Below are 20,489 nucleotides of genomic sequence, written 5' to 3' on the forward strand. Positions count from 1 at the left end.
CACTGAGAGAGGAAAATATGAGAGAGTTATGAATGGCTAATTTTTTCAACTTGACATACTTCTGATTTTGGTTGAGTGCATTAGAAAAAAAAGGTTATGCGACCTTTATTCCACAACCGCCGCTTTTAGCGTGCACAAGTCCAAAAAGTTGGATGATGCATGTGCCTTATTCTATGCATACGCTGTGCCTGTGTTCTACGGATTTGTTAAGGTCTGTTGAGTTTCGGATTCATCAAATAATACCCATGGCACTGTGCAAGGCATTGAATTCCCACGTTGACCAGGTACAAACATTGTTCGCCCGAGCGGAGTGATCTAGAAGTTTGGGCGGGACCATTTAGGACCGACATGACACAACACTAAAATAAAAGCCTAATGCATGGTCCGCCACGAAGAAAAATAGGCCGTGTCGGACGGCACACACGACTAGATAAACCGTGTTTGGATCGGCACCATATAAAACAAGGCACGAATTAGAAAAGTAATGTTGAAATAGTTAATTCATGCTCTAATATTTTTATCTCCACAAAGGTTGTAGAAAACATTGTTTTTCTCATATTTTTTTAAGTCTATAACAAAGTTATAAATATTTTAACGCTGCATTTTTTAAATATATATATTTTTGTCTATGCCGTGCTTGGGCCGGCACGACACAATCATCAGCCTCACATGCTTCGGATCAGGTTAGATCTAGCAGTTAGTATCTAGATACGTCACGGGCTAACCGTAAATATTTTGTGTTGTGGTGGGTAAAAAAAAAAGAAGACCAAAGCCTAATGGGTTCGGACCGTGCCGACAACTTCAGCTCTAGGAGCTGATTTCCTTATTATTAAAGCCGGTCCAAACCGCCTCTTTCTAGCCCATCCACGTCGTCCAAAATCTTTGTGTCCATTCGATCGTGTATCATTGGCCCACCTTCATCGCGTGCTCTCCCGTGCACTTCTCGTTCCTGTCTCCTCTGGAGACTTCTAGTTCTAGTGATGCTTCCTCGCTCCGTCTCTCTTCCTCCTCACTCCCTCCGTCCGGCCTCAATAGCACATGAAAAGAAATCCTTCGAGATGACGCTGGGTTATACATCGAGCTCAGCCCCAACGCTTCTACTTCTCTCTAACTGCTTGTCGCCAGGATCCCCATCGCCCATCCCCTCAAACACCTTTGCCCGGCCACCGCGTCGGCCACGGCCAAGTAGAAGGCGGTGACGACGTCGCCGCTTAGGGACTTCAATGGCAACTCTATCCCTCTCGAGCTCCTGCTCCCCTCCGCTCGCGTGTAAGTTCTCACCAAACAGCTCCTTATCCCTCTGCCCCCTCCTTCCGATGTGAACTGACAAAGCTCATCTCGCTGGCTGCAACACCCCGCCCCCACGAACCGTACGCCGCCAGCCGCCTCCGCATCACCCGACATAGTTGTGGTCGCTTCGCTTGTCGCTGCTGCGGCATCAGCCACGATGCCTTCCTTCGAACCCGCTGCGCCACGCCGTCCAGCATCGTCTCCAACGTTGTTCACACGCGCTCCCTTGGTGGCGCCCATCAGATCTGGTCCAGGAAACACATGGGACACCACGCAGTACAACAGGTCATCCCGGGAGACGGCGGCAAAAGTGAGATCCGCGTCGCATGAAGCGTTGGGGAAGGGAGAGCCAGGGAGATGCCATATAGAGACCTAATTTGAAGCTCCTTCCCGTGTCGTATGTATAGTAAGTGCAAACATGTCTAAACTCCTAACGACTAACATTCTATTCCCAATTTGCACGTAATTCTCTGCTATTTGGTCTTTGGTTACTCCATGCTCATTCATTTTTTGGAACATGTACGCATCTGTTATTTAATTTAGCATGCTTGCTGCATTGCTTTGGAGTTTTGAATCATATTGGGTTCAAAGATTAAAAACACCAAATATGCCCTGGGTAATGTTTAATTGAATGCCGTAGGGGTGGTTTTTGTTGTCTATATGATTATATGGTGTTGTTCACCTTCAATTTTGTCAAATGTTGCATCACTCAGGTCGCCAACCATACATGGAAAGTTTTATTAAAGTTTTTTTTGCTTCAGGTGAGATCTCCATAAACAATGGACAAGGGTGAAGGACTGATGGTTGGAATGGGTGGTGGTAACAGGATGATGACTACATTCATTGATGTATAGGTACCAACAACTCATTCTTTTTTGAATATGTGGAAACTTGGATCTTTGTTCGCACAATTTATTAGTGATGCTTATGTTTCACAAGAAATAGGTTTCAGACCAATATATTCAAGTATCGTGTATGATACGTGTAATGTCAAATAAAATTTACTATTACTTTGACTTTTTTGTTACTTCATATGTCCTAGACCATCCCTTTTTGGTGCTCACCCTAGGCATCAAGTATGTATTGTGCGCCTTTTTAGTTATATGTTAATTTTCTTTTTTTCTGACTGCATCAAAATCTGATATTGTTCTTTTACAAAACTAGGTTCTCAAAGAACATGGAGTGGTTGTTTTGGTCAGTGATATCGAGAAGACTTCACCAGATATGCCTATTCATTCTTTCAAAAACAATTTGTGTAAATAAAATAACCTAATTTCAAACGTTAAAACATGCATAACTAGCTCCTATCAAAATTTACCTAACTCTATTTTAGATGGTCTTATTTGCTTTAGAACCAACTATTGTCTTCAACCTTGTCACGGACCAAGGTACGAAAGTTCGATGACCTGTGCCGCGTGTTGCTCCTGATCTGTACACCTCATGATTTTGGTCGATGCAGTTAGGAAATTTTCTTAGGTCAATTCAAATTATATTATATAGAACTATGTTTGTGCAATGCATTGTAGTGAGAGTTATGTTAATCAAATTATTTACTTCGGAAGGCTTGCTGGAAGGTAAGTTGATTTGTTCGGAGGTAGGACAGTAAGATATGTGTGCTGGCTTAGAGTAGCTTGTGCTTGTCTGGTGGTTCTAGAAAGATTAGCTTGTCTGGAGGTATAATGACATAAACTTCAGTATTATACATGGCCTTCTTAACCTCTGTTCATTTTCCGACCACCGTAATTGTAATATTTGTTGTAAAGTGCATACAATTGAAAGTTCCCTTTGGCCCGGGAACAGGATCTAGATGTCGCCTAGAGGGGGGGTGAATAGGCGAATAAAACTTATTACTTTAAAACTTAAATTCTTACTCTACTCGAAGACTTGGTACGCAGTGGAGTGAGAAGACTCTTCGAGTAGGTTGCAGCAGAATGGAAGATCCTGTCTCAATATGTCCTGCACTTCAAATCAAGCTTATAACACAGATAAGTATTGAAGTGCTGATATAAAAACGAGTAAGGCAGAGAGTCAGGATAGAACAGAGCACACAGACGCAAGGGTTTATCCCGAGGTTCGGCCAAGCCTGAAATGCTTGCCTAGTCCTCGTTGGAGTTAGCCACACCTGGGCTTGGAGTCTATTTCAACTCCTTCCTCCGTTTGCTCAGATCTGTCAATATGACAGATAGAGCCTTTCACTATTGAGTGGGGTTACAACAGAACCGCGACTGCTTACAAACTTCTTGGCAGCACCCCGGCAGAGTAACGATACGCTCAAGACCTTGCTCTAGCTCTTTGCAGCACTATTCCTCTCTCTAAAGGCTTATAGCTGTGCCTTCTACACAAACTATAGAGTTACACACACGAGGGAGAGTGAGAATTGATTCGAGTGATGTCTACACTTGTTGGCTGCACTTGTGTCTATCTTGGAGGCGCCTAGGAGCCCCTTTTATAGACCCAAGGGGCCTAGGAGCCGTTGGACTTCATTTGGAAGGCAATATCAGCTTTCTGTCGGGTGGTGCACCGGACAGTCCGGTGCACACCGGACACTGTCCGGTGCCCGATTTCTTTCCTTCTGTGTCGAAGCCGACCGTTGGCAGATGCGGGAGCCGTTGGCGCACCGGACATGTCCGGTGCACACCGGACAGTCCGGTGCCTCCATCTAGCCGTTGGCTCGGCCACATGTTCCGCGCAGATCGCGCGGCCGACCGTTGGCCCGGCCGACCGTTGGCTCACCGGACAGTCCGGTGCACACCGGACAGTCCGGTGAATTATAGCCGTACGTCGCTAGTCAATTCCCGAGGGCGACCAGTTTGCTCAAGTTCAGCCTGGCGCACCGGACACTGTCCGGTGCACCACCGGACAGTCCGGTGTGCCAGACTGAGCTGCCTTGGCTGTACATAGCCAAGCCCTTTGCACCTCTCTTCTTTTCTTCTTCTTTCTGTTTCTAACACTTAGACAAGTATATTAGTCCACAAAACCAATGTACTAAGTATAGAAACATACCTTCTCTTAATTATTAAATCTATAGTATTCCAAATGCTTGAGCTTTGATGTTGGGCTCATAAATCATCAAGTCTGCTTGACTTGATCTAGACTGACATTTCTTGGCTCCAACATCCTGCAAAGATCACATAGAACATCTCCAAACATAGGAACAACCCAAACTAAAGATCAAGGTGAACTTAGCTCTTTTGGGCTGCTTCCAGTTCTGGTTTTGACACTTGTTCTCCTTCTAGTGACCTTGATCTCCTTCTTAGAGCTTGGTCTTGAGCCTTATGACTTACACCACATAACTGTAGCTGTCACCTCATTGGTTGTAAGTCACGTCCTTATGTAGTGATCCTTGATGTGCCATAGCTGTTCTCAACTCGATCACCCTTGACTTTGCAAGCCTTCTTCTTCACCCTTGGCTTTGGGTTCCTCAGCCTCCTTGACCTTCTCCCGTGCACTTGGTACCTCGAAGCTTTTCTTGCCTTCGTCCTTGGCTTGATCAGTTGTCTCCAAGCTACGCACCCGAGTCTCACTTTTGCAATGTCCATCTTACTTGTGATGTCCATTATGTATCCATAATCCAGTTCTTGGACCATCACATTTGTTCACTTGTGTTGAACCCTGTAGGCTTTACTTTAAGCACCTGTTCAACACTTAGTACACTTGTTAGACCTTTAATTAAGTTGTCATCCAAACACCAAAACCCACAGGAGAGCTTTCAATCTCCCCCTTTTTGGTGATTGATGGCAACACAATTAAAGCTTACATGAGAATAAGATTTGAAGCACAAATTTTAATTCTAAGATTATAGAATGCTCCCCCTAAATAAGTGCTTACTTCAAAAACATAATTTTGGCCTCAGACGCCAATTTGCACATACTTAGGCAAATCGAAACATTTCTACACCTTAGCACTTTTTAGTATGCATTGTGGCAAGAATCAAACCATGATGCTATAACACACAAATGCACATAATCAGAGTTAAACCAAAATAGTGGATATATCACAGGAATATCAACCTACCACTATTCATCATTAAGATACCAATTCAAACTAATACCAATTTAAACTAAGACACTAATTTAAGACAATCTTAAAGCACCATTAACCACATGACTATCTATTGCACTATAGAAGCCAAATAATTCATCGCAGCGGAAACACTAGTCCATATGAACAACATTGCAAGAAACATATGAATATCACACTTGGCAAAGCTAACACATCACCCATTAGGATAAGCTTTCCTCTCAGGTTGAGATAAGCTTTAATACACAAATTCTCCCCCTTTGACATCAAACACCAAAAACCATACTTAAGCAAGAACATATGATGATGTCAAGGGACAGCAGGGTGTTAAGGAGGAAAACGACTATCAAAACTCCCCCTTACTTATTGAGCATATGCCCGATCATTATTTAGGTAAGATACATATATGCAAAAAGATTAATACTTCCTTTTGTACCGTTACCATGTTGTAGTGTACTTCCCATCTTGAAAGTAGTTAATCTCTCGAGAGCTTCTCCACACTTGTGCCTGATTCTTTCTCCTAACTTTTTCTTAGAACAAGTTATAGTATTGGGCACAAGAAGAAACTTCTATTCTCATGTTTATCAAAAGATGTCAATTGAAGCAAACTATTACGACTACCAATTGAAAGATACCAACTTAAAGATACCAATTGCAAAGTTCATTTATTATCATGGCTCCATGATATTTAAGAATAAGCATCTATTATCACCAGATATTATGAGCAATCTAAAAATATGCACTTACTCACAACTTGAGATACCAATTTCTTGACTTACAGAGGTACCCAAGTCCTGATTGCTCCATTTCTTGCTTATCTTCTCTTTTCCACCTAGAGACTATACAAGATTGCTCAAGAGACAGTTAGTCTCGAAGGACACAAGTTATGTGTGCTCCCCCCCAAAGTTGTGCATCAAGTATTTGAATGACTTGCACTTTGCACATTCTAGCTTCTATAGAACTAGAGGGGATCACAACATACCTTGGTCAAGGCATACTCTACCACTTTCATCACCCAAAGATGCCAATTTGAATATCAAATGAAACGCCACTTAACACCAATTGAAGGCTAAATGAAAGGTTGACTAAATACAACAATGCATGCCTCAGTGGCACCTAAGCCAATTGAATACTTACAGAAAGTCTAACCTTTACGCAACTTGGACATGCTTCATACTCAACTATTATTGCATAAATTAATTGAAGATCAACACAATCATGTAAAGCGTAATGTCTAAGCATGCCATAATTAAGAAGGTTTCTTAAGTGCACAAAAGAAACAACACTTTAAAGGCATAAATTACCTAAGCCAAGATATTACCAGTTGAAAGACGAGAACATAGCTATGATCACAATGGAATTTCAAGAATATTTAATGAAATTTCATAGCTCTATTTTCCATACCTTTGCCTTTGTTATCACCAATTCAGGACTCCTTTTGCTCACACACCTCATAGCTCAAAAGGGGCACGACATGGATTTGAAATTCACACAATACTAAACTAGGGTAATCATGTGAACATGGACTAAACAAAATATCATAATTGCACATAGCATGACTTACAAAAAGTTACAGGTTTATCCATATACACCAAGAGAGTTAATCGTTGTGGATATAACAAATGAAAGAGCTACCCATGAATGGTTCAAAAGATATATCCTATATAGCACCAGTCATGATTAAGCAATCATCATTATGATTCATTTAACACAGTCAATCATAAAGCATAACTACTCCAAAGACAGGTAGCACAACAAGCCAACTTAAGAGCAATGCAATTATGTACTTAAAATACACGGGTACCATCCTTTGGAGAGCACGTTGTAGATTCTCATCAAAGTCCTTTACTTGATTCACCAATAATGATTCAGGACCTATACACCTTATTTCACTTGAGATGAACATGGGATTAGTGTATCACAATAATTCAACCTTGGGTCAATAAACACCAAAACAATTAACAGCTTAAGTATAGAGTTTTAGATAACCGTCTTAAGCTCTCCCATGGTCTCCAGTCCATCTCAAGGCACCTGCATGGTCTAGTTAGCACAGTTTGGTACCCATCTCGGGATGGGTCCATAATAATCATCTAAAAGTGCTTTTGGTATCCAAATTGCCTTTGTGCTAGTTCTAGGTGATCTCGTTATAGATCTAGCACAAGTGTATGATTTGGGTCTCCTAAGCGAATGAGATTGACACATATTCACTTCTTTAGGAATCTTACCTTTATAACATACCTTTGATATATGACCCTGCTCACCACACTTGTAGCAGAAGCGTCGCTCAACCTGACATGATGCTTGCTGTTTGTCATTTTCCTTGGAGAGGGTCATCTTGGAGGATGCACAACCTTGATTCTTCATGACCGGACATGAAGTGATAAAGTGGTCCTTATTGTTGCATCCAAAGCAACTTCTTGTCCCTTCATCCTTGTCTTTGTACGGACAGGATGCGATGAGGTGGCCTATCTCCTTGCATTTGAAACACCTCCTTTTTTCTCTTCCCTTTTTGTGCTTGAAGGACATGGAGAGATGATTAGTACAAACAACATGACTAATTGAATTTTTACCTTTTTCCTCGTTCATGTTGATTTCTTCATTTATAGCTTTGGGAACATTCTTCTTGTTGAGCTTAACACTTGCTGCAGTTTTTCCTTTCTCAAGCTTCTTCACCACGCGCCCGTGGATATCTTGAGAGAGTTGAGCAATGTGTCTTCTCCTTAGCTGTCTTTGCTTCTTGTTCCCACGCAATTTTCTTTTTGATCCTGCAACTTGTTTCTCAAACAAAGATTGGCCTTTCTTGGGGCGGTGGAGGTCAGCACATGATAATATTTTGACCAATTGATTACTAGTGCAAGAATGAGGTTCATATGAGTTTAAACTAGTAATTACTACCTCATGAGCAATATCGAGCATGATATGATCATCAACTAGTTTACTATGAGAGTATGACAACATATCATACTTTTCACTAAGAGCAAGCTTTTCTAAATTCATTGCTTCTACTTGACTCTTAAGCATAGAATTCTCAGTTTTAAGTTGAGCAACATTAGATAGAGCGTCATAATTATTACTTTGCTCAATTAACATTGAATCATACCGTTGGACCAAGACATCATGAGAGCACCTCAGCTCCTCATGTTCTTTGGTCATCTTCTCCAGGCTGTTGTTTGTTTTGATGAGAGTTTCCTCTAGCCTGAGAAGCGTCTCGCCTTGTTCCTTGTTCCTTCTCAACAACTTAACCAAGAGAGCTTTGTCTGCTTTGTTGAGATGGTTGTAGAAACGGCGAATCTCCTCTTCTTCCACATCATCGGTCTCATTTTCCCTGTCATTAACGTCAGTGGAAGCAATATAGGAAAATGTACCTTGTGATGATGAAGATTCATCCTTGCTATCATCCTCATATTCCTCCTCATCATGGCTTTTGTCTCCACCGTCATTGTTAGCAATAAAACACTTATTATTAGTGGAGAACAAACCTGTCGACGAGGTGGATTCATCGTTTGGGTGCCATCGTTCTTGTTCTTCTCCCTTTGAATGATTAGTATCACAAGTAATATAGAGAGTAGGAGCATCACAGTTTGCTACAAAATATTTTTCTTTAATCCTATTCCATAAATCATGAGCATCAACAAATAGATCACTATTACTACTCATGATGGCAAAATAGGCACCTCTAGATAGAGAATCAACTAAGATGTTGCATGCATGGTGATTTAGAGTTAGACATCTTAGTTCTTCATTGGAAGGATTTTTACTAATATTAGATGGAAAAATACTTCTACTAAAGATCTGTCTCAAATCAGGATCAACACTCATGAAAGCACTATAAATAGAGACAGACCAAGATTTGTAATTAGAACCATCGCCTAAGAGAAGTTCTACAGTTACCTCTTGTGACGACATCGTTATCTCCGGACGGCTAAGCCCACACTGGAGAGGCCTAGCTCCGATACCAATTGAAAGTTCCCTTTGGCCCGGGAACAGGATCTAGATGTCGCCTAGAGGGGGGGTGAATAGGCGAATAAAACTTATTACTTTAAAACTTAAATTCTTACTCTACTCGAAGACTTGGTACGCAGTGGAGTGAGAAGACTCTTCGAGTAGGTTGCAGCGGAATGGAAGATCCTGTCTCAATATGTCCTGCACTTCAAATCAAGCTTATAACACAGATAAGTATTGAAGTGCTGATATAAAAACGAGTAAGGCAGAGAGTCAGGATAGAACAGAGCACACAGACGCAAGGGTTTATCCCGAGGTTCGGCCAAGCCTGAAATGCTTGCCTAGTCCTCGTTGGAGTTAGCCACACCTGGGCTTGGAGTCTATTTCAACTCCTTCCTCCGTTTGCTCAGATCTGTCAATATGACAGATAGAGCCTTTCACTATTGAGTGGGGTTACAACAGAACCGCGGCTGCTTACAAACTTCTTGGCAGCACCCCGGCAGAGTAACGATACGCTCAAGACCTTGCTCTAGCTCTTTGCAACACTATTCCTCTCTCTAAAGGCTTATAGCTGTGCCTTCTACACAAACTATAGAGTTACACACACGAGGGAGAGTGAGAATTGATTCGAGTGATGTCTACACTTGTTGGCTGCACTTGTGTCTATCTTGGAGGCACCTAGGAGCCCCTTTTATAGACCCAAGGGGCCTAGGAGCCGTTGGACTTCATTTGGAAGGCAATATCAGCTTTCTGTCGGGTGGTGCACCGGACAGTCCGGTGCACACCGGACACTGTCCGGTGCCCGATTTCTTTCCTTCTGTGTCGAAGCCGACCGTTGGCAGATGCGGGAGCCGTTGGCGCACCGGACATGTCCGGTGCACACCGGACAGTCCGGTGCCTCCATCTAGCCGTTGGCTCGGCCACATGTTCCGCGCAGATCGCGCGGCCGACCGTTGGCCCGGCCGACCGTTGGCTCACCGGACAGTCCGGTGCACACCGGACAGTCCGGTGAATTATAGCCGTACGTCGCCAGTCAATTCCCGAGGGCGACCAGTTTGCTCGAGTTCAGCCTGGCGCACCGGACACTGTCCGGTGCACCACCGGACAGTCCGGTGTGCCAGACTGAGCTGCCTTGGCTATACATAGCCAAGCCCTTTGCACCTCTCTTCTTTTCTTCTTCTTTCTGTTTCTAACACTTAGACAAGTATATTAGTCCACAAAACCAATGTACTAAGTATAGAAACATACCTTCTCTTAATTATTAAATCTATAGTATTCCAAATGCTTGAGCTTTGATGTTGGGCTCATAAATCATCAAGTCTGCTTGACTTGATCTAGACTGACATTTCTTGGCTCCAACATCCTGCAAAGATCACATAGAACATCTCCAAACATAGGAACAACCCAAACTAAAGATCAAGGTGAACTTAGCTCTTTTGGGCTGCTTCCAGTTCTGGTTTTGACACTTGTTCTCCTTCTAGTGACCTTGATCTCCTTCTTAGAGCTTGGTCTTGAGCCTTATGACTTACACCACATAACTGTAGCTGTCACCTCATTGGTTGTAAGTCACGTCCTTATGTAGTGATCCTTGATGTGCCATAGCTGTTCTCAACTCGATCACCCTTGACTTTGCAAGCCTTCTTCTTCACCCTTGGCTTTGGGTTCCTCAGCCTCCTTGACCTTCTCCCGTGCACTTGGTACCTCGAAGCTTTTCTTGCCTTCGTCCTTGGCTTGATCAGTTGTCTCCAAGCTACGCACCCGAGTCTCACTTTTGCAATGTCCATCTTACTTGTGATGTCCATTATGTATCCATAATCCAGTTCTTGGACCATCACATTTGTTCACTTGTGTTGAACCCTGTAGGCTTTACTTTAAGCACCTGTTCAACACTTAGTACACTTGTTAGACCTTTAATTAAGTTGTCATCCAAACACCAAAACCCACAGGAGAGCTTTCAACAATTCCATATTTTCTTTTGATTTGGAGCTGATATTATTATATGATATGCGTAATCTAAGTATTTTTGCTTTAAAGTTATTACTATTACAAGACATGAATATTGTTGCATATTGGCGCTCAAGCAGTTCTGATTTCTCTTTATAGCAACAATATCTTTCCCAAGAACTGAACTTAGTTAATGACTTCTACAGGTACAACCTTCCTCTTCCGTGGTTAAATAAAAAAATGATGTTCCATTCAATACACAACCGTATTATTTGATTTGAAAGCCTTCCTGAAGGTGACATTTTGATGTATATCGTGTCTCTGGTAAAAAATTATAGTTCGAAAAGCAGATAGTAGTTCATTTAATATGTCTAATATACATGTTCATGGAGATAATTCTACACTTACGATTTTCAATACCTCTTTTCGACCAATCCAGTTCTAGATATGTTGTTTTTCTGTTGGGAGTAAGACCATTCCTTTTAGAGCTACCATAGACATGACCATGAAGATGAGTTTACAGTTATCTTAAATATCATTTCTTTTGATCATTCCATTTGGCGGTTCCTTTTACGGTGATATGGGTGTAGACTTTCAAATGCTTCTCTTGCTGTCGACATTTGTTTTTTGGCGGCATCATAAGTCATTCTGTAAGGTTTTTAGATAATAATTTACCTAGTCTTCTATTTATGTGACAGAGAGTTTAATATTCGACATGGCCTTCTTGGCTTTTCTTACTGGATTATGTGCCCATTCAACTACTGTATTGAACTCTCTATATCTTTTATTTATCTGCCATACAGTTTAATATTAGAGATGGTCTTCTTGACCTATGTTACTGGATTATGTGCTCATTCAATTGTTGTAGTGATCTTTATTTGATTGGGTTCCACGCTATTGTAATACATGTTGTATTGTGCCTATGATGCTAAGTATTTTAGTTTGCAGCTACGACTATTATACAATATGGGTACTGTTATATATTATCACTCATACAAGTTCAAAATCTCTTTGTATCAACAATTTCTGCGGAGCTGCACTATTCAGTTAACGACTTCTAAAGGTATCGTCTTCCTGTCTTCCTCTGCCGTACTTCATCTAGAAAACAGTATTCCGTTCTGTTCAAAATATTTATAAGTATGTACTCTTTGGACATAGCTTACTGTAATTTCATTAACATATTAACATATGTCCTAATTAGTAGGTACTTCCAATACATCTCCTTTAATTATGGATGATTGACAGTCTCGAAAACATTTTTTTAGCTCAGCGTAGACTAGCCTTGATAGGTAAAAAATATGTATTACACATATAACATAGAAACTTTTATTCCCTTTACCGTGTACCTCTCTAACTCTATTGAATTATGCTGCAGGTTGCTAAATCTATTGCATTTTCAGATGATGCCAATACTATGTAAGTGTATTTGCATTACCGTTTTGTTCATCTCACTGTTACGTGCTTCTAGATACTCTTATTTAATAGCATTCACTTTTCTGTTACAAAAGCATAACAAATGCTAAATCTTCACGTGAGGTATGTTTTATGAACTTAATATAACAAGTTCATATTCTACCATACTTAACTGCTCAATCAAGCCTCATCGCAGGCCACAGATATTTTACCATCTAATATTCCTGAAAGTTCTTCCAGCACATTAGAAACACTAGCAAAAAGGTTCTTACAATTCCTTTTTTCTTTTTAACTTTGAACATTTTTTACCATGACAAATAAGCATATAGTTGTTCAGATTTGTTCATGAAGTCGTTCAAGTGCTCTTACGTTTTAATACCTCCAAACATGATATTCGTATGTAACTTTGCGCCTCAACGCATGCAAACTGTAATGTCATTAGCAGGAAGTTTTTCTATTACAAAAGATTAGCCAGTTTTCACTTGAGAAATGAATTTATCAGCAAATCAACAACCACATATGAGAACAATGTATATAAGTTGATTGGAAAAAGATGTTGAGAAATTATGGTAAACTAAAAAAAGGCAACTTTAGTCTGTAGCATTGGATTAGGGTAAAAAACATTTGTGTCACAATCTCCTTGAACACCCCTAAATCTTGCAGATAATTCGATGTTGTATATGTCATTTCTCCACTTGCAATCCGTGCATGGTTTGTCTTTTCAAGTGTTCTTATGTTCTAATACCTCCAAACATGCTATCCTTATGTAACTTTGCGCCTCGACACATGCAAACTGTAATGTCATTAGCAGGAAGTTTTTCTAAAAAGATTAGCCGGTTTCACTTGATAAATGAATTTATCAGCAAATCAACAACCACATATGAGAACAATATATATAAGTTGATTAGAAAAAAAGATGTTGAGAAATTATGGTAAACTAAAAAAAGCTAACTTTAGTCTGTAGCATTGGATTAGGGTATAAAACGTTTGTGTCACAATCTCCTTGAACAACTCTAAATCTTGCAGATGATTCGATGTTGCATGTCATTTCTCCACTTGCATGTCATTTCTCCACTTGCAATCAGTGCATGGTTTGTCTTTATTTATATAACTTCAATACTGCATTTTACAACTTCCCTTTGATATTTAAAAGCTAAAAAAATGATTCATTGTACAGGAACAATACAATCGATGCTCGCACCTTGATATGACATGTGGTGATTTTATTGACTATACGTCAAGCTGAAACTGTGAACAACTTATTGTAATGCATAACTAATATCTTTTGTACAATGTTTACTCTTGTCTTATGTGTAATGTCTGCTATGCTTCTAGGATAGCATCAGGCGGCCACTTCTACATGTATATATATGTCAAAAATTTATGAACATAATCCAGCTAAAGACATGCTCAACAAATATCTTTTTTACATATTTTGCAATGATACTATCTAATGTTTTGAACTTTGTCTAACCATACCGATTACTGATTGTAAAATAAAATAATTTAGGTCTGGTTATATCCTTCTCTACGTAAAAGTACTCCGGGCTCAAATTTTACAACGCGCGCTGGGCGCGCGCCACATCCACTAGTATTGTACAAGAGTGCGTGTGGCCCCTGCACAGTCCGTCTCGCCCGGCTCATTAGCATTGTTAAAATATAAGCATGTCACGTAGTAGCTCACGGCAGCATACGTACCAAGGATCCGTAAACATGTGCACTGGACTCTGGTCACGCAGCACGACGACCGCACTCTTCGCGGCGTGCCGTTGCCCGTCGGTGAAGGCAGAAGGCCACCAACAGGCAACACCAAGGACCCAGACGAACCTACCCTAGTAGTACTGTCATACTAACTGTTTTACCGCCCTAAATCCGGCCCGTTTTACCTCCTGCGGTGAAACAAGCACCCGCTCCACCACCATCACCGACACAGCCACGCAGGGCACCAGAAATAGCAACGCTTAAAGGAGCGAGCCCAACAAGACAGGACTAAGCTTTCCTTAAATAGGTATGTACAGTACAGCTAGCCGGAATAGTGCGCCGTGCAGCGTGCACCCACTGCTCTACTACTTCCCAACTCCCGCTGCCCAGTCCTCACCTGCTCACCGCCAGTCACCATTGACACTGCAGCCACGTCACAATCCGATCGAGCATCAGCATGACGGCGCCTCGTTGAGGTCGAAGGGCAGACCGGCGCGGCTTCGGCCCGTGCCCAGCTCCAGCGCCAGCGCCGTTGACGGTGGCTCGGATGCCAGCGGCATCGGTGCAGTCGTGGGAAGCGGGGCCGCGGCCGCGGCCGCTGTCTGGGTCGTCTGCAAGCAGACGGAATGCCACGGAGTAGGGCAGTCGACGTGGACGTCGACGCCTCCGAACGAGACGTGCCGCGGCGGGGGTTGACGAAGAAGCGGCGCCAGACGGAGGCGCTGCCGCTGCTGCTGGGCCTGGGCGGCGTGGTCGGCAGGGAAGTTGGTCTTGGCCTTGGCGCCGCGGAGGGTGCGCGCGGCGCAGTCGTACGCGAGGGCGGCCTCCACGGGGGTGTCGAACGTGCCCAGCCACACCCGCGTCTTCTTCCACGGGTCGCGGATCTCGGTCGCGTACCTGCCCCACGGCCGCTTCCTCACGCCTCTGTAGTGCGCGCCGCCTCCTCCGCCGCCCCTCGCCCCGCCACTGCCGCCGCCGCCGCGGCTCAGCACTGCCCGAAGCGTGGGATCCATCTGGGATCGAGAGCTGGGCGGGCTTGTTGGGTTACAGCAACGTGCGTGGTGTTTGGTCTTTGCCACGAGCACGAGGTGGAGACTGGGAGAGCACTGTCTGCGCACTGGTACCTGCCTGCCTGCCTGGTGCGGTGGTGCCCTGCTAAACGTCGTGCGAGTGCGACTGTGCGAGCGAGCGGCGCCGAACGGAGCAGCAACTTTTCCACGCCGGTGGGGCCGCTGTCGCTGTGACCTACGTGTCAGTGAAACTTGCATGCATGCATGCACATCCCTGTCCGCTTTCCTTTCCCTCGGACTGTTTTTGTCGCCTACTCGCCGCGAGCAATAAAAGGTGGCGGAAACAGGTCCAAAACGACGTGCTCAGTGCTCACACAGACGGACAATGACCTGCCGGCTGCCGCCTACGGGGGGGCCACGTGATCAGAGCAAGTCCCGCAGTTTCAACAGTGAGAAAATGGTATATCCTGATCCTTTCTATTCAATTGATGATAATGTAAAATCTTATAAAAAATTATATGTGAGTGATATAAAAATGTTTAAGATATTTAAGATGACAAATAAAATACTAGACACAATTACAATGATATAGAAAGGTGTCACTCGTAGTTAAACTCTCAGTAAAATTATATAAATGCTAGGAGTATATAATTTACTTGTTTCTATTTTACATTATTATGCACAAGTTAGTTGTAAGTTTATAATTCGTTTTTTCTTGTTTTTAGTTCACTTTGGCGTTTAATTTACCTATAGACTGTTAGGCAATTGGGCTACTCCAGCGGCTTACTTGTCCCTTATAAAGCGCGAGTTTTTTTCGTGGGTCTTTCCCTTCCATGCTACCTGTAGCGAGCATTCTCGGTGCGTCAGCGAAATATAAAAAAATGTGGCCGCTAAGATTCGAGTTGTTGTCTATAGGACGAGAGCAAAAATCGTCTCTAACCACTGCAATTCATGTTAGTTTATGTCAAATAAACGATAGCGATGTATGGACAACTAACTAGTCTTGTTTCAAACACTACTCCATAGACAGTTTAGCCTACAATATAAAACAATATATTATGCGGCCGTATGCATGGTCTGTTGACTGTTGGTCATAGCCTTAAATTGTTACTAGCATATAGTTCATGATAATGCTACGATCCCGCGAAGGAGAAATGTTGACGACGGTGGCGCGCGGTGTCGTGAGGGATTATGGATTATATAAATATTATCAACAAATTAAGGGAGAGGGCTTATCTAGGGCTTGAATAATTGGTTTTGTTGCTATGTTAAGTTTGGATGCAATTTGTTTGGTGGATTTAGTGGAGATTATGGTTATTTTGGTGATTTGAATGGATGTGTTTTGCAAAGTTCAAATTGGTGGATTATATAGCAATATAAATATAGATTAGAATATAGATGTCGGGGACCATAATTAGGGGTACCCTCAAGGCTCCTAATTCTCAGCTGGTAACCCCCATCGGCATAAAGCTGCTAAGGCCTGATGGGTGCGATTAAGTCAGGGATCAGTCCGTTCGAGCGACTCGATCACGCCTCGCCCGAGCCTAGCCTCGGACAAGGCAGCCGACCCCGGAGGATTTTCGTCTCGCCCGAGGCCTCCCTCCGACGGCGAACATATTTCCGGCTTGCCCAAGGCCCTGCCTTCGCTAAGAAGCAACCCTGACTAAATCGCCGCACCGACCGACCAAATCGCAGGAGCATTTAATGCAAAGGTGGCCTGACACCCTTATCCTGACATGCGCCCCCCGGCAGAGCCGAAGTGACCGCCGTCACTTCGCCGCTCCACTGACCGGCCTGACAGAAGGACAGCGCCGCCTGCGCCGCGCCGACTGCAGTGCCACTTGGCAGAGTGAGACTGACAGGCAGTCAGGTCCTTCAGAAAGCACCACAGGAAACTCCGCTCCGCCCGACCCAGGGCTCGAACTCGGGCTCAGCCTCGGAAGACGGCGAACTCCGCTCCGCCCGACCCAGGGCTCAGACTCGGGCTAAGTCCCGGAAGACGGCGAACTCCGCTCCGCCCGACCCAGGGCTCGGACTCGGGCTAAGTCCCGGAAGACGGCGAACTCCGCTCCGCCCGACCCAGGGCTCGGACTCGGGCTAAGTCCCGGAAGACGGCGAACTCCACTCCGCCCGACCCAGGGCTCGGACTCGGGCTCAGCCCCAGAAGACGACGAACCCCGCTTCGCCCGACCCCAGGGCTCGGACTCCGCCCTGGCCTCAGCCGACGACCTCCGCCTCGCCCGACCAGGGGCTCGGACTCGGCCTCGGCCACGGAAGACAGACTCGACCTCGGCTTCGGAGGAGCTTCCACCTCGCCCAACCTAGGGCGCAGACCAGCCACGTCAATGGGAGGCGCCATCATCGCCCTACCCCGAGCTGACTCGGGCCGCAGGAAACAAGACCGGCGTCCCATCTGGCTAGCTCCGCCAGATAGGCAATGATGGCGTCCCGCATGCTCTGTGACGACGGCGGCTCTCAACCCCCTTACGGAAGCAAGAGGACGTCAGCAAGGACCCAACCGCTCCGACAGCTGTCCCTCCGCCAGGCTCCATCGCTCCTCCGACGGCCACGACATCACACCAGCTGGGTACCAAAATCTCTCCGGCTGCCACGACGGCATGTACTTAGGGCGCTAGCTCTCCCCCGCTAGACACGTAGTGTTGGAACTTGCTATCAGTCGCAAGAAGGCCAACAGGGGTGAACAGTGTAGACGGTAGGGTTACGCGTGAGATGGCAAATAGCTCTGTTAACCAGGCCTCTCACGGGCACTGTGCGAAGGTATTTATAGGTACCTGAACGCCCAGCGCCTTGTGTTAAGGACGCATGTGCCCTCAGCTACCTAGGTTATCCCCAGAATATTCCCATAAAGCAGGGTTACAGACTGTAATTACAGGGATGCCTTTACAAATTAGGCCCGTAACACGCGGCGGCTACGCGGGGCCCGTTACAATGGGCCGGATCGCACGTGGGCCTCTGAGCTGGACGAGGCCGCACTGTGGGATGCCTTCGTCGCCGGCCTTCGTCTGGTGCCGATCAAGCGAAGGGCGTCCCTGCCTGCTTTGTCTCTGTCAGAGCAGCGGCTAAGCAGCGGAGACTTCGAGCGAGGGGTGGCGTTTCTGCCTTCGCTCCAACATTTGCCCTCCGAGGGACCAGTTCGACAAAGTCACCTGGTGCCGAAGACGTCGCTAGATGGCGGAGACGTTGCCCTCGCTCGAAGTGGTTCCGCGGGGGTTTTTGATGTGACCGTTGATTGACGGCGTACTGTTGGATTGCGTGTTTCCCGAAGCGCCGCACCCTGTTGGATTACGGGTTTCCCGAAGAGCCGCGCCCTGCCTATAAAAGGGGGCGGGGGCCGGCGCTTTTTGAACTTTACTTTCCGCGCTCCGCGAAAACCCTAGCCGCCCGCCGTCTTGCTGCTCGTCTGCCCGCCGTGCTCTTGTACGCCGGAGATCTGGCGCGAGTGAAGCAGACTGCCCGCCGCCGCCGACGGTACGTAGCGATGTCGTCCTCCTCTTCTTCCGCTGCCGCTACGCCGCCGGCCGGTTCCTCGCCACCGGCCGCCGCCTCGTCGGAGGAGACGCTGAGTAGTTTGATGGCGGAGGAGTTGCGCGCCGGCGATTCTGTTGATTTCGGCGTGTCACGAATGTCGTCGGCCCGCGTGGAGGATATGCAGCGGTTGGGCTACTTCGGCGGCGGAGTTGCGCGTGCCCCGGGGACGGAGAAAGTCCCCGAGCTGGAGGGCGAGTTGGTTGTTTTCGAGGCGTTTTTCGCCGCCGGTCTCCGCTTGCCTGCACACCGGTTTGTTGGCGAAGTCCTGCGCAGGTTCAACGTGCAAATACATCAGCTGACGCCGAATGCCGTGGTGGCCCTGTCGAAGTATGTCTGGGCGACGACTTCGTACGGCGGACAGCCATCGGTCGAAGTTTTTGCGAAGCATTATTGTTTACACTGGCAGAAGAGGATGATCGGGGACGAAGTTGCTCAGTTTGGGTCCTGCACATTCACGCCGAAGACCGGCAAGACCACGATGCAGGTAGTCGAGTTGGTTCCTTGCGCCCGCAACAAGTGGGGCAACTGGAATGAATTTTGGTTTTACGTTGCTGAGGGCACCGTCGAAGGCCATGAGGGACTTCCCGTGTTCGAGATGTGCTCTCATTTTTACTCGGCGTACCCGCCCTTTGAAGTGGCGGAGGATGATGTGGACGAAGGGGCCCTTCGGTGTGCCGCCGGCCAGAGCAGTGGGCGCGACTTGGTTGAAGAGTTTGTGGCGTACGGGGTATGGCCCTTGGCGCATGGTTGGGCGTTGGGCGAAGTATGCCCTCGCCAGATGCCTTTCCGTGGTGGAAAGGTGGTGCGGAGTCCCGCCTTCGCGCTAAATCTGCGAAACCGTGATCCGGCCGCCTTTGTGCGTGGGGCGGAGGATGAGGCGGTGCGACTTGTTGGGCGTTATGTGCCGAGGACAGAGGGCCAGCGCAGCTGGGAGATCCGCGGGTCGAATGACCGTCTGAATAGGGTCTTCGAACTGAACCAACTGCCATATGACGGCTATCCTGGTCAAGACGATGCGGACCGCCGAGGGAAGAAACTGGTGGTGGAGACTAAAGACGACCCTACGCCGGTGGCCGCCCCATCCTCTAAGAAGAGGAAACTAGGTACTGCCATGGGAGGACTTGGGGTTTCCGATGGGTTTGCTAGAGAGTTGATGAGGACGTGCGCGGCCCCGGGGGAAAGGATGTCTTCGCCCGAGCTCCGGGAGTCTTCGGCTCGGATGCTGAAGGTTACCGGGGGCTACTGGCCTAGGAATGTTCCTATCCCCCGCGCGGCCAGCGGGGACGTTTTTACATCTCGCATGGTTCGCAAATGGAGAGTTTTTCCTTACGGGCGGAATATTGCTGCTGTTGTGTCGGCAGTGATGGACAAGGATCGCCAGGGGGCTGCACAAAAGCGCCAGGCGGCTGTCAGGCTTGTTGAAGCCAGGCCAAAGAGGCAGCGGGGGTCGGCGAAGTCTGCGGCCCCCGGCGGAGGCAAGCCGCCGCTGGCGGCGAAGTCAGGCGTCCCTGCATCTAGCAAGGCGCCAGAGACAGCGGCGGGCGCCGGAGGCTCCAAACCGGCGAAGGCTGTGCCGCCGCCCAGCAGGGTGGCGGAGGCCGCGAAGGCGGCCCGAGCGTT

At 46.1% G+C, this 20,489-nt stretch overlaps 1 long non-coding RNA gene across 1 annotated transcript; it reads left to right on the forward strand.

Annotated features, from left to right (window-relative positions):
- Positions 1–817: 817 nt before the first annotated feature.
- On the forward strand, positions 818–3,064 carry LOC111591193 (uncharacterized). The gene is made up of 3 exons (XR_002750361.2): positions 818–1,269; positions 1,383–1,696; positions 2,052–3,064. It is a non-coding gene; the product is annotated as an uncharacterized lncRNA (long non-coding RNA).
- The last annotated feature ends 17,425 nt before the right edge of the window (positions 3,065–20,489 follow it).

The sequence above is a fragment of the Zea mays genome, chromosome 3, assembly GCF_902167145.1.
Source record: "Zea mays cultivar B73 chromosome 3, Zm-B73-REFERENCE-NAM-5.0, whole genome shotgun sequence".
NCBI lineage: Eukaryota > Viridiplantae > Streptophyta > Magnoliopsida > Poales > Poaceae > Zea > Zea mays.